Source organism: Bos indicus x Bos taurus, chromosome 1 (genome assembly GCF_003369695.1).
Source record: "Bos indicus x Bos taurus breed Angus x Brahman F1 hybrid chromosome 1, Bos_hybrid_MaternalHap_v2.0, whole genome shotgun sequence".
NCBI lineage: Eukaryota > Metazoa > Chordata > Mammalia > Artiodactyla > Bovidae > Bos > Bos indicus x Bos taurus.
Genome location: NC_040076.1, coordinates 34957732 through 34970249, shown reverse-complemented (window position 1 = coordinate 34970249; position 12518 = coordinate 34957732).

Here is a 12518-nt window from a genome sequence, read left to right as displayed (position 1 = left end):
CAAAGAAGGCATGAGAGTAAACTAGAAATTAAGAGTTGCTTCCATGTCTTAACCCTTCAGTAAAAGGTGCATATTAAGCTCTTATTCTGCACTATACAATTAATGTGTCAAGGATCTTTTCTGAACTTTGTGATGTCCTTGTAAACATACCAGTATGTGACCCATTTGTACTCTCTGGTCTCCAGTGGTACATTTTTTAATTTCTCAATGAAATTATTTGAATTTAAGTCACACTTTAAGCTCTAAGAAATTCATATTCTTCTCAGATATTTCTGAGATTTCCTGGAGATTGTGCTTACTTGTCTCAGTGGTTATTTGTTAGCTTTGAGGCCAAATTCTTGGTTTTGGCTGGCTTCTCCCTGAACATTCTGGCCATCTTTCTCCAACTCCATATAGTCCTTTAGCCTTTCTGGTTGACTTTATCTCAAACTGTAATTTAGACTTTATTCCACAAAATACAAAGAAGAGACACCATGCTGAGTTAGTAGTAACATTATGTTAAGGATATGGGGAGAGTTTGCATTACAAAATTATAGCATAGAATAGGAAATTGATCTCTTTAGACTTATGACCACATACTGTCTCAGGGAATATTTACATAATTGTTGCTCTTTAGTCTCTAAGTTATGCCCCACTCTGCGACCCCAGGAACTGTAACATGCCAGGCTTCCCTGTCTTTCACTGCCTCCATGAGTTTGCTTAAACTCATGTCCATTGAATCAATGATGCTATCCAACCATTTCATCCTCTGTTGCCCGCTTCTCTTCTTGTCCTCATTCTTTCCCAGCATCAGGGTCTTTTCCAATTAGTCGGCTCTTAGCATCAGGTGTCCAAAGTATTAGAGCTTCAGCATCAATACTTCCAATGAATATTAAGAGTTGATTTCCTTTAGGATTGAGTGATTTGGTCTCCTTGCTGTTGAAGGGACTCTCAAGAGTCTTCTCCAGAACCACAGTTTGAAAGTAACACTTCTTTGGTGCTCAGCCTTCTTTTGGTCCAACTCTCACATACATACATGACTACTGGAAAAGACATAGCTTTGACTAGATGTTTTTCTCCAAACTTGAGCTTAATCACCCATGCTGCTAGGACCTGTTCTCTTTTTCAAAGTTTTTTCTCCTAGTTCATCTTTCACGACATTCACCCCCATAGAAGTACAAAAAAAAAAAAAAAAGAAGCAACACATGCACACATGTGTATTTGTTTGCATAAGCACACACACACGCTTCTTGCCTCAGAGATTGTCCAAAGCTAACATTATTTTATGTTAAAATAATCTCTACATCAGCAAAAGCAAATATTATCTTTATTATTCAAGGTAGTTAATTATGTTTTCCTGTTTTATCAAACTCTGTTTATCTTTTGCCTTTCATAATGAAAAAATAATATCTTTTTTTTTAAAGAAAGAAGTCATCTTCTGCCTAAGAAGAATTATGCAGTTGCCCACATATAGAAAGTATGCAATCACTTTCTTTCTTTTAAAATGGCAACATTTCATTGTAGCAATAAATGAAGTACATGTTCTTTCTTTTAACTTAGAACACACCAGGAGTAAGATGGAGAGGTTATATAGAAAAGTTGAGTACAGAATTTTCAGTGATCAAGAGCTTGGAATCCTTCAACACAATTTCAGATTCTCAATATTGACTGTTCATTAGGATCACTTGGGTGTTTAAAAATATCCCAGTGCTCAGGCCTCATGCCCAAGCTATCATATCAGAATCTCTAGGGGTGGGATCTAGGAATCAGTAGGTTTAAAAGCTCCCTCAGATGATTCTAATGTGCAGCCAAAGTTGAGAATGATTCATTCAGAGAAAACTGGGATATTTCCAAGCATGGCTAGTTAGAGGATGAATGCTGCCTTGTCAACAGCACTTGACAAACTACATCAAAAATAATGCAGGGTGATGAAGAAGTCAGAGCTTTGTCTATTCATATTCTTTATAAAGAGTAGGAGTTGTTTTTTATTTACTCATCCATGTGGGGCTTCTCTGGTGGCTAAGTGGGTAAAAGAATCCACCTGCCAATGCAGAATGTGTAAGAGATACAGGTTTGGTCACTGGGTCAGGAAGATCCCCTGGAGGAGGAAATGGCAACCCACTCGAGTATTCTTGCCTGGGAAATCCATGACAGGGGAGCCTGGTGGGCTGCAGTCCACGGGGTTGCAGAGTCAGACGTGACTTAGCAAAAAACCAACAATTCATCCAGGTAGATTATGATACAAATGAGAAAGCCCATATAATAAAAAAATGAGTGGTGGAGGTTCGGGTTGGGTGGAATGTGTGTAGCTGATCTATGCCAACTTATCAAAGCATTTGTATATATATATCCTATTGTTTTTTCAAGTTTTTGTTGGGGAGGAGTCAAAACCATTTGATCTTAGTATCAATTCTGGAAGAAGCCATCTCTATCAATTTGCCATTTCCTTTTGTTTTGCAATAATATGGAAATAGAATTTAAGCATAGAAATGAGCCTCTATAGAAGTGAGTTTCAGTATTTCTTCTTCACCAATGGACAACGTAAGTAGCTTTACCCATAACCTTTGACAAGTTAGAAGTAAAGCTGAGGTTAGAATCAGACACCTTAAGTATAATGTTCTAGAACACATGCCATTGCTTAAAAATGTTTTTCTAGGTATACTTTTCTTCTTTTTAAAACTTGGATGGTCTGTATAAATATCTAGTGAGTTCACATTGAAGTCCTCTAAAGTTATTTCTTTCGTCTCAGGCTTAATGATTTCCCATTAAGATTATTATATAGAAAGAGAAAAAAAGTACAGACTGACAAGATTAATGTATCACAAGCTCTTTGCCTCACCACCTGGTTTAAAAAGTATTAAATCATTGGAAAGCAGAGTTATTCTCAAATTTTACTATGAGTACAACATGAAAAATAATGTTAAAAAGGGACAAGATGTATTGAGTCAATTAGTACTGTATTCAATGTTCTTTCAGTCAGTGTCTATTTTGAGACTAAGATGATGGTTATAGATATGTATGCTCCATATCTACAGTTGGTAAAATAATTGATGTTTAAGAGGACAGGTTTGGAACAAAGGGGAAAGATTTTTATAGAGGTTTTTTCTTTGGAAAATGAAGAAGTGAATAATAAAAAAATGTTCAGATCTTCTGACTGATAAAAGAATAAAAGGGATTGTGAGAGATGCTTAATGGAAGACTAAGGGGGGAGATTGGGATATAGGACAGTGATTAAAGTTTTGTAATCTGACTTTGGCTCAAGAGTAATTGGGTTTGAATAGAAAGTTTGCCACGTCTTCAGTCCACAATTTGGGGCAAATTGCTTATAGTGTCTATATCTCAGTTTTCTCCTTCTCTGTAAATTGGGAGTAAATTAACCCTTATTTTATAAGTTGATGTGATAGCTAAATGCGTTTATGCCTAATAATCAATTTTAGAAATAGAAATAATCTCTGTCTAATATACTTATAAATACCTAATAAATATTCAGCTAGTATTAGCTATCATTCCAGGAAATGAAATTATGCTGGGAAAGAATGACATTGGCTGGTTAATAATATGGAGAAGTAATCTTATCCATAGGTAATATAATCTGGTATGAATTGTATATTAAATATAAAGTTCAGTTCAGTCACTCAGTCGTTTCCGGCTCTTTGCGACCCCATGAATCGCAGCATACCAGGCCTCCCTGTCCATCACCAACTCCCGGAGTTTACCCAAATCCATGTCCATCAAGTCGGTGATGCCATCCAGCCATCTTATCCTTTGTCTTCCCCTTCTCCTCCTGCCCTCAATCCCTCCAAGCATCAGGGTCTTTTCCAATGAGTCAACTCTTCACATGAGGTGGCCAAAGTATTGGAGGTTCAGCTTCAGCATCAGTCCTTCCAATGAACACCCAGGACTGATCTCCTTTAGGATGGACTGGTTGGATCTCCTTGCAGTCCAAGAGACTCTCAAGAGTCTTCTCCAACACCACAGTTCAAAACCATCAATTCTTCGGTGCTCAGCTTTCTCCACAGTTGAACTCTCACATCCATACATGACCACTGGAAAAACCATAGCCTTGACTAGATGAACCTTTGTTGGTAAAATAATGTCTCTGCATTTTAATATGTGATCTAGGTTGGTCATCACTTTCCAAGGAGTAAGTGTCTTTTAATTTCATGGCTGCAATCACCATCTGCAGTGATTTTGGAGCCCCCCAAAATAAAGTCTGATACTGTTTCCACTGTTTCCCCATCTATTTCCCATGAAGTGATGGGACCAGATGCCATGATCTTATTTTTCTAAATGTTGAGCTGTAAGCCAGCCTTTTCATTCTCCTCTTTCACTTTCATCAAGAGGTGCTTTAGTTCCTCTTCACTTTCTGCCATAAGGGTGGTGTCATCTGCATATCTGAGGTTATTGATATTTCTCCTGGCAATCTGGATTCCAGTTTGTGCTTCTTCCAGCCCAGCGTTTCTCATGATGTACTCTGCATATAAGTTAAATAAGCAGAGTGACAATATACAGCCTTGATGGACTCCTTTTCCTATTTGGAACCAGTCTGTTGTTCCACATCCAGTTCTAACTGTTGCTTCCTGACCTGCATATAGGTTTCTCCAGAGGCAGGTCAGGTGCTCTGATATTCCCATCTCTTTTGGAATTTTCCACAGTTTATTGTGATCCACACAGTCAAAGGCTTTGGCGTAGTCAATAGATATTTTTTCCGGAACTCTCTTGCTTTTTCGATGATCCAGCAGATGTTGGCAATTTGATCTCTGGTTTCTCTTCCTTTTCTAAATCCAGCTTGAACATCTGGAAGTTCATGGTTCACATATTGCTGAAGCCTGGCTTGGAGAATTTTGAGCATTACTTTACTAGCGTGTGAGATGAGTGCAATTGTGCAGTAGTTTGAGCATTCTTTGGCACTGGAATGAAAACTGACCTTTTCCAGTCCTGTGGCCACTGCTGAGCTTTCCAAATTTGCTAGCATATTGAGTGCAGCACTTTCACAGCATCATCTTTCAGGATTTGATATAGCTCAACTGAAATTCCATCACCTCCACTAGCTTTGTTCATAGTGATGCTTTCTAAGGCCCACTTGACTTCACATTCCAGGATGTCTGGCTCTAGGTCAGTGATCACACCATTGTGATTATCTTGGTTGTGAAGATCTTTTTTGTACAGTTCTTCTGTGTATTCTTGGCATCTCTTCTTAATATCTTCTGCTCTGTTAGATCCATACCATTTCTGTCCTTTATCGAGCCCATCTTTGCATGAAGTGTTCCCTTGGTATCTCTGATTTTCTTGTAGAGATCTCTAGTCTTTCCCATTGTGTTGTTTTCCTCTATTTCTTTGCACTGATCACTGAGGAAGGCTTTCTTATCTCTCCTTGCTATTCTTTGGAACTCTGCATTCAGATGCTTATATCTTTCCTTTTCTCCTTTGCTTTTTGCTTCTCTTCCTTTCACAGCTATTTGTAAGGCCTCCTCAGACAGCCATTTTACCTTTTTGCATTTCTTTTTTTGGGGATATTCTTGATCCCTGTCTCCTATACAATGTCACAAACCTCTGTCCATAGTTCGTCAGGCACTATCTATCAGATCTAGTCCCTTAAGTCTATTTCTCACTTCCACTGTATAATCATAAGGGATTTGATTTAGGTCATACCTGAATGGTCTAGTGGTTTTCCCCACTTTCTTCAATTTCAGTCTGAATTTGGCAATAAGTAGTTCATAATCTGAACCACAGGCAGCTCCTGGTCTTTTTTTGCTTACTGTATAGAGCTTCTTCATCTTTGGCTGCAAAGAATATAATCAATCTGATTTCGGTGTTGACCATATGGTGATGTCCATGTATAGAGTCTTCTCTTATGTTGTTGGAAGAGGGTGTTTGCTATGACCAGTGCATTTTCTTGGCAAAACTCTATTAATCTTTGCCCTGCTTCATTCTGTATTCCAAGGCCAAATTTGCCTGTTACTCCAGGTGTTTCTTGCTTGTAGGTCTTCATAGAACTTTTCAACTTCAGCTTCTTCAGCATTACTGGTTGAATCAAGGCAAATTGGAAGTGGTCAAACAGGAGATGGCAAGAGTGAACGTCAATATTCTGGGAATCAGCGAACTAGAATGGACTGGAATGGGTGATTTTAACTCAGATGACCATTATATCTACTACTGTGGGCAGGAATCCCTTAGAAGTAATGGAGTAGCCATCATGGTCAACAAAAGAGTCCGAAATGCAGTACTTGGATGCAATCTCAAAAACGACAGAGTGATCTCTGTTCGTTTCCAAGGCAAAATACAAATTTAAGATGTAACAAAGTGCTGCTGTTGATCATTTTGCTAAAGCCATTTGTTCAAGGGTGTAGCTTGACATTTAAAGTGGTGCTGGGGTTTCTCTAATCTTCTCTCTCTGTCTCTGTTTTTTTTTTTTTTTTTTTTCCTTTTCCTTCAAGATCTTTACTTTGGGAGAGAAAAATGCATATGTGGAAATAGATGTTATGTATCTAAGGAGTCATATGGAATTAGATGCTAAGACCACTGGAGGTTTACAGGTGAAAATAGGAAAGAAGGATGACTAGTGAGACTATGCTTCTCAATTTTGAATCACTCTCAGTTATAAATTTTCAAGGGAGTGGTGGTTTAAAAAGTTTTATCAGCACGCCTTCTTGGGGTGCCTGTATCAATATGACATAAGAATAAGCCAAGATCACCCTTTCATTGAGAAAATAACTGAGGAGTTGTATACTACTGGCAAATAACTTAGTTGTGATTCTATTAGAACAGTTATCTCAAAGCTTCTCTTTCTATAACAATGGTCACGTGGTCCAACATAGATCTTAATCTTATTCCAACAGACTTGAAGGCCGCAATTTGGAATTTGGGGAAAAAGGGAAAAAACTAAAACATGCTGGATTATAACAATTTTAAGAACTAAATCTATGCCAAGAAAAGTACATTACAAATTATGGAAATATTGCCATAATTGTAAAATAGGAAAATATTTTTCTCATTTTTATGACTGATTTCACTGCCATTCAAAAGTAATATTTATTCTGATAAGTGGTATGTGTGTGTACATGTGTGTGTGTATATGTGAGTGTAAATAAAGGACAATCAGGTATCCTCGTGGTTTTATCTCTAATTTCCTCCTGCTCAAATGTAAACTTAGCATAGAAACCTTCCTATGCCCCTCCGATCTGAAATAGGTCCCCCAATGCTCTCTCTTCATCTTACTTTTTTATACTTTTTCTTCATACCCTTTAGCACTGCCTGGCATATATACATATATATCCTGATATATATACATATGTATATATATATATATTAATGTTTCTATTATCTTTCTGTTATTGATCACTCTTGAAGCCATATAACATAATAAAATTAAATTTATTATTTATTTTAAAAATAACTACCAGTTATTTCTAGGTTTGAAGCAGGTTAATAGATCATGCATAATATGATTATTTAATACTTTGAAATGATTTTGTAGTTTGATGCAATAATTAAAAGTGTGACTCATAGGCTATGTGTTGAGTGTTTTAGTAATGTTTATCTCAGTTCTTTTATTTTCTTATTTAATCTTTCACTTAAAAAAATAGCACTATGTACTTATCATGTACTAGAAAATATGCCAGACACTGCACTAGAGCTGAAAATAAGACAGCTATGGACTGCTGGCTTGTTCCTTACAACCTAGCAGGGAAGACAGTGGTTAAACAAATCATCTTTCAAATGGGCTTAATCACCCTGTGCTTGCAATTAGTACTCAGAGGAACTAGAGAGCTTTGGTAAGTGTATGTAGAGAGAGAAAAGCTGGTTTATACTATAAGGAAAGTCTTCTCTAAGTAAAACAGAGAAATCTGAATCCTAAACCAGCAGTAGTGATACCCAGGAAAGGAGCAAATTAGTGCTACCCAGTTTCCCAGTTTCCAGCAATCAGTCTTTCCAGGTTTCATGGAAGTAGGGAAAAAGGAGGAGAGGATAAACTAAGATGCATGCATGCTAAGTCACTTCAATTGTTTTGTGCGACCCTATAGTGAATGGGTTATAGCCTGTTTACGGTTAGATCCCATATCCCCTTCCACAGAGCAGAAGCATGGACATATATAGTGTCTGGAGAAGTGAACACAAAATCTCCATATTGGAAGATACCTTGTACAGTTTCAATGATGATCTGGAGGTAGTAAAAGTCTGTACTAAAAAGAATGTAGTAAAACTAACAAAACACATTGGATATTGAAACTCTCAGTCCTTTTCTTCAACATGGGTTTGAGAATTCTGCTCACCAGGCTGCTGCAGGCTAATCATTGAGCATGAGAAAGTGTCCTTGGACAATCTGACAAGGCCTAGAGGTAAAATTTAATAATATAATAGTAACTATGGTTTTCCCAAAGGTTCATATCTGCAGTCAGATCTCCCTACTGAACCCACATTGGCGAAGTCCCACTCACACTCAGAAATACCACTCACTTTGACTATTCCACCATCATACATGAGTAGTCAGCTGAGACTTATCAGACATCTGAGAAATACTTCATTACTTGAAAAAATAGAGACAAAAGTAAATAAATAAAACAGTTTGAAGAAAGAACTATATAGTGAAGATAAAACAATAAAAGCTATGATCAATAACTTGAGAGATTAAAAGATATACAAACAGGAAACAAGAACAGATTACTATTAAAGAATACTATTAAATATCTACAATACAAAAAATAACTCTGATATTAAAAATAGGAACATAGCAGAAACAAAAAGCTAAAGGATATGGAACATAACTTAGGGTATATAGTCCAGATGGTAAAACAGAGGTACAAAGTGGGAATATATTCCAGATAGTAGAGCAAAAATAGAAAAATAAGAGATAATATAAGAAAGTTAGAAGATAAACCCATGAAGATTAGCATTCAGATAATCAGATCAGATCAGATCAGTCGCTCAGTCCTGTCCGACTCTTTGTGACCCCATGAATCGCAGCACGCCAGGCCTCCCTGTCCATCACCAATTCCCGGAGTTCACTCAGACTCACGTCCACCGAGTCAGTGATGCCATCCAGCCATCTCATCCTCTATTGTCCCCTTCTCCTCTTGCCCCGAATCCCTCCCAGCATCAGAGTCTTTTCCAATGAGTCAACTCTTCGCATGAGGTGCCCAAAGTACCGGAGTTTCAGCTTTAGCATCATTCCTTCCAAAGAAATCCCAGGGCTGATCTCCTTCAGAATGAACTGGTTGGATCTCCTTGCAGTCCAAGGGACTCTCAAGAGTCTTCTCCAACACCACAGTTCAAAAGCATCAATTCTTCGGCACTCAGCCTTCTTCACAGTCCAACTCTCACATCCATACATGACCACAGGAAAAACCATAGCCTTGACTAGACGAACCTTTGTTGGCAAAGTAATGTCTCTGCTTTTGAATATGCTATCTAGGTTGGTCATAACTTTCCTTCCAAGGAGTAAGCATCTTTTAATTTCATGGCTGCAATCACCATCTGCAGTGATTTTGGAGCCCAGAAAAATAAATTCTGACACTGTTTCCACTGTTTCCCCATCTATTTCCCATAAAGTGATGGGACCAGATGCCATGATCTTGGTTTCTGAATGTTGAGCTTTAAGCCAACTTTTTCACTCTCCACTTTCACTTTCATCAAGAGGCTTTTGAGTTCCTCTTCACTTTCTGCCATAAGGGTGGTGTCATCTGCATATCTGAGGTTATTGATATTTCTCCCGGCAATCTTGATTTCAGCTTGTGTTTCTTCCAGTCCAGTGTTTTTCCAGCATTTTTTCATGATGTACTCTGCATATAAGTTAAATAAACAGGGTGACAAAATACAGCCTTGATGTACTCCTTTTCCTCTTTGGAACCAGTCTGTTGTTCTATGTCCAGTTCTAACTGTTGCTTCCTGACCTGCATACAAATTTCTCAAGAGGCAGATCAGGTGGTCTGGTATTCCCATCTCTTTCAGAATTTTCCACAGTTGATTGTGATCCACACAGTCAAAGGCTTTGGCATAGTCAATAAAGCAGAAATAGATGCTTTTCTGGAACTCTCTTGCTTTTTCCATGATCCAGCAGATGTTGGCAATTTGATCTCTGGTTCCTCTGCCTTTTCTAAAACCAGCTTGAACATCAGGAAGTTCATGGTTCACATATTGCTGAAGCCTGGCTTGGAGAATTTTGAGCATTACTTTACTAGGGTGTGAGATGAGTGCAATTGTGCGGTAGTTTGAGCATTCTTTGGCATTGCCTTTCTTTGGGATTGGAATGAATACTGACCTTTTCCAGTCCTGTGGCCACTGCTGAGCTTTCCAAATTTGCTGGCATATTGAGTGCAGCACTTTCACAGCATCATCTTTCAGGATTTGAAATAGCTCAACTGGAATTCCATCACCTCCACTAGCTTTGTTCGTAGTGATGCTTTCTAAGGCCCACTTGACTTCACATTCCAGGATGTCTGGCTCTAGGTCAGTGATCACACCATTGTGATTATCTGGGTCGTGAAGATCTTTTTTGTACAGTTCTTCTGTGTATTTTTGCTATCTTTTCTTAATATCTTCTGCTTCTGTTAGGTCCATACCATTTCTGTCCTTTATCGAGCCCATCTTTGCATGAAATGTTCCTTTGGTATCTCTGATTTTCTTGAAGAGATCTCTAGTCTTTCCCATTCTGTTGTTTTCCTCTATTCCTTTGCATTGATCGCTTAAGAAGGCTTTCTTATCTCTTCTTGCTATTCTTTGGAACTCTGCATTCAGATGTTTATACTTTCCTTTTCTCCTTTGCTTTTTGCTTCTCTTCTTTTCACAGCTATTTGTAAGGCCTCCCCAGACAGCCATTTTGATTTTTTGCATTTCTTTTCCATGGGGATGGTCTTGATCCCTGTCTCCTGTACAATGTCACGAACCTCATTCCATAGTTCATCAGGCACTCTATCTATCAGATCTAGGCCCTTAAATCTATTTCTCACTTCCACTGTATAATCATAAGGGATTTGATTTAGGTCATACCTGAATGGTCTATTGGTTTTCCCCATTTTCTTCAATTTCAGTCTGAATTTGGCAATAAGGAGTTCATGGTCTGAGCCACAGTCAGCTCCTCGTCTTGTTTTTGCTGACTGTATAGGGCTTCTCCATCTTTGGCTGCAAAGAATATAATCAATCTGATTTCAGTGTTGACCATCTGGTGATGTCCATGTGTAGAGTCTTCTCCTGTGTTGTTGGAAGAGGGTGTTTGTTATGACCAGTGCATTTTCTTGGCAAAACTCTATTAGTCTTTGCCCTGCTTCATTCCGTATTCCAAGGCCAAATTTGCCTGTTACTCCAGGTGTTTCTTGACTTCCTACTTTTGCATTCCAGTCACCTTTAATGAAAAGGACATCTTTTTTGGGTATTAGTTATAAAAGATCTTGTAGGTCTTCATAGAACCATTCAACTTCAGCTTCTTCAGCGTTACTGGTTGGGGCATAGACTTGGATTACTGTGATATTGAATGGTTTGCCTTGGAAACGAACAGAGATCATTCTGTCGTTTTTGAGATTGCATCCAAGTATTGCATTTCAGACTCTTTTGTTGACCATGATGGCTACTCCATTTCTTCTGAGGGATTCCTGCCTGCAGTAGTAGATATAATGGTCATCTGAGTTAAATTCACCCATTCCAGTCCATTTCAGTTCGTTGATTCCTAGAATGTCGACATTCACTCTTGCCATCTCTTGTTTGACCACTTCCAATTTGCCTTGATTCATGGGCCTGACATTCAAGGTTCCTATGCAATATTGCTCTTTACAGCATCAGACCTTGCTTCTGTCACCAGTTTCATCCACAGCTGGGTATTGTTTTTGCTTTGGCTCCATCCCTTCATTCTTTCTGGAGTTATTTCTCCACTGATCTCCAGTAGCATATTGGGCACCTACTGACCTGGGGAGTTTCTCTTTCAGTATCCTATCATTTTGCCTTTTCATACTGTTCATGGGGTTCTCAAGGCAAGAATACTGAAGTGGTTTGCCATTCCCTTCTCCAGTGGACCACATTATGTCAGATCTCTCTACCAGACCCGTCCATCTTGGGTTGCCCCACGGGCATGGCTTAGTTTCATTGAGTTAGACAAGGCTGTGGTCCTAGTGTGATTAGATTGACTAGTTTTCTGTGAGTATGATTTCAGTCATCCCAAATAGAAAGAAAAGAAAAAACAGCAGGAGGAAATCATCAATGGAAGAGTTTAAGAGTTCCCAAAGACAGAGGAACATAAATTTGCCCACTGCAAAATCTACCTATGCCCCTAGAACATCCTATCATGGTATTTCAAATGGGCAAAATTTAGAACCTACAAACTTCCAGAGAAAAATACAAAACAAACACCAAATAACAAAATCAAAACGATGAAAAAAAAAAGTACAAATATATAAGCCAGACGCAAAATGAAGTTCTCAACAACAACCCTGGAAGCACAGAAGACAATGACACAGTGCTTCCAATGTTGAAGGAGCTCTATTTTTAATCTAGAATACTATAGTACTCCAATTGTCAATGAATTGCTAAAATAGAGCAAAAAATACACTTGA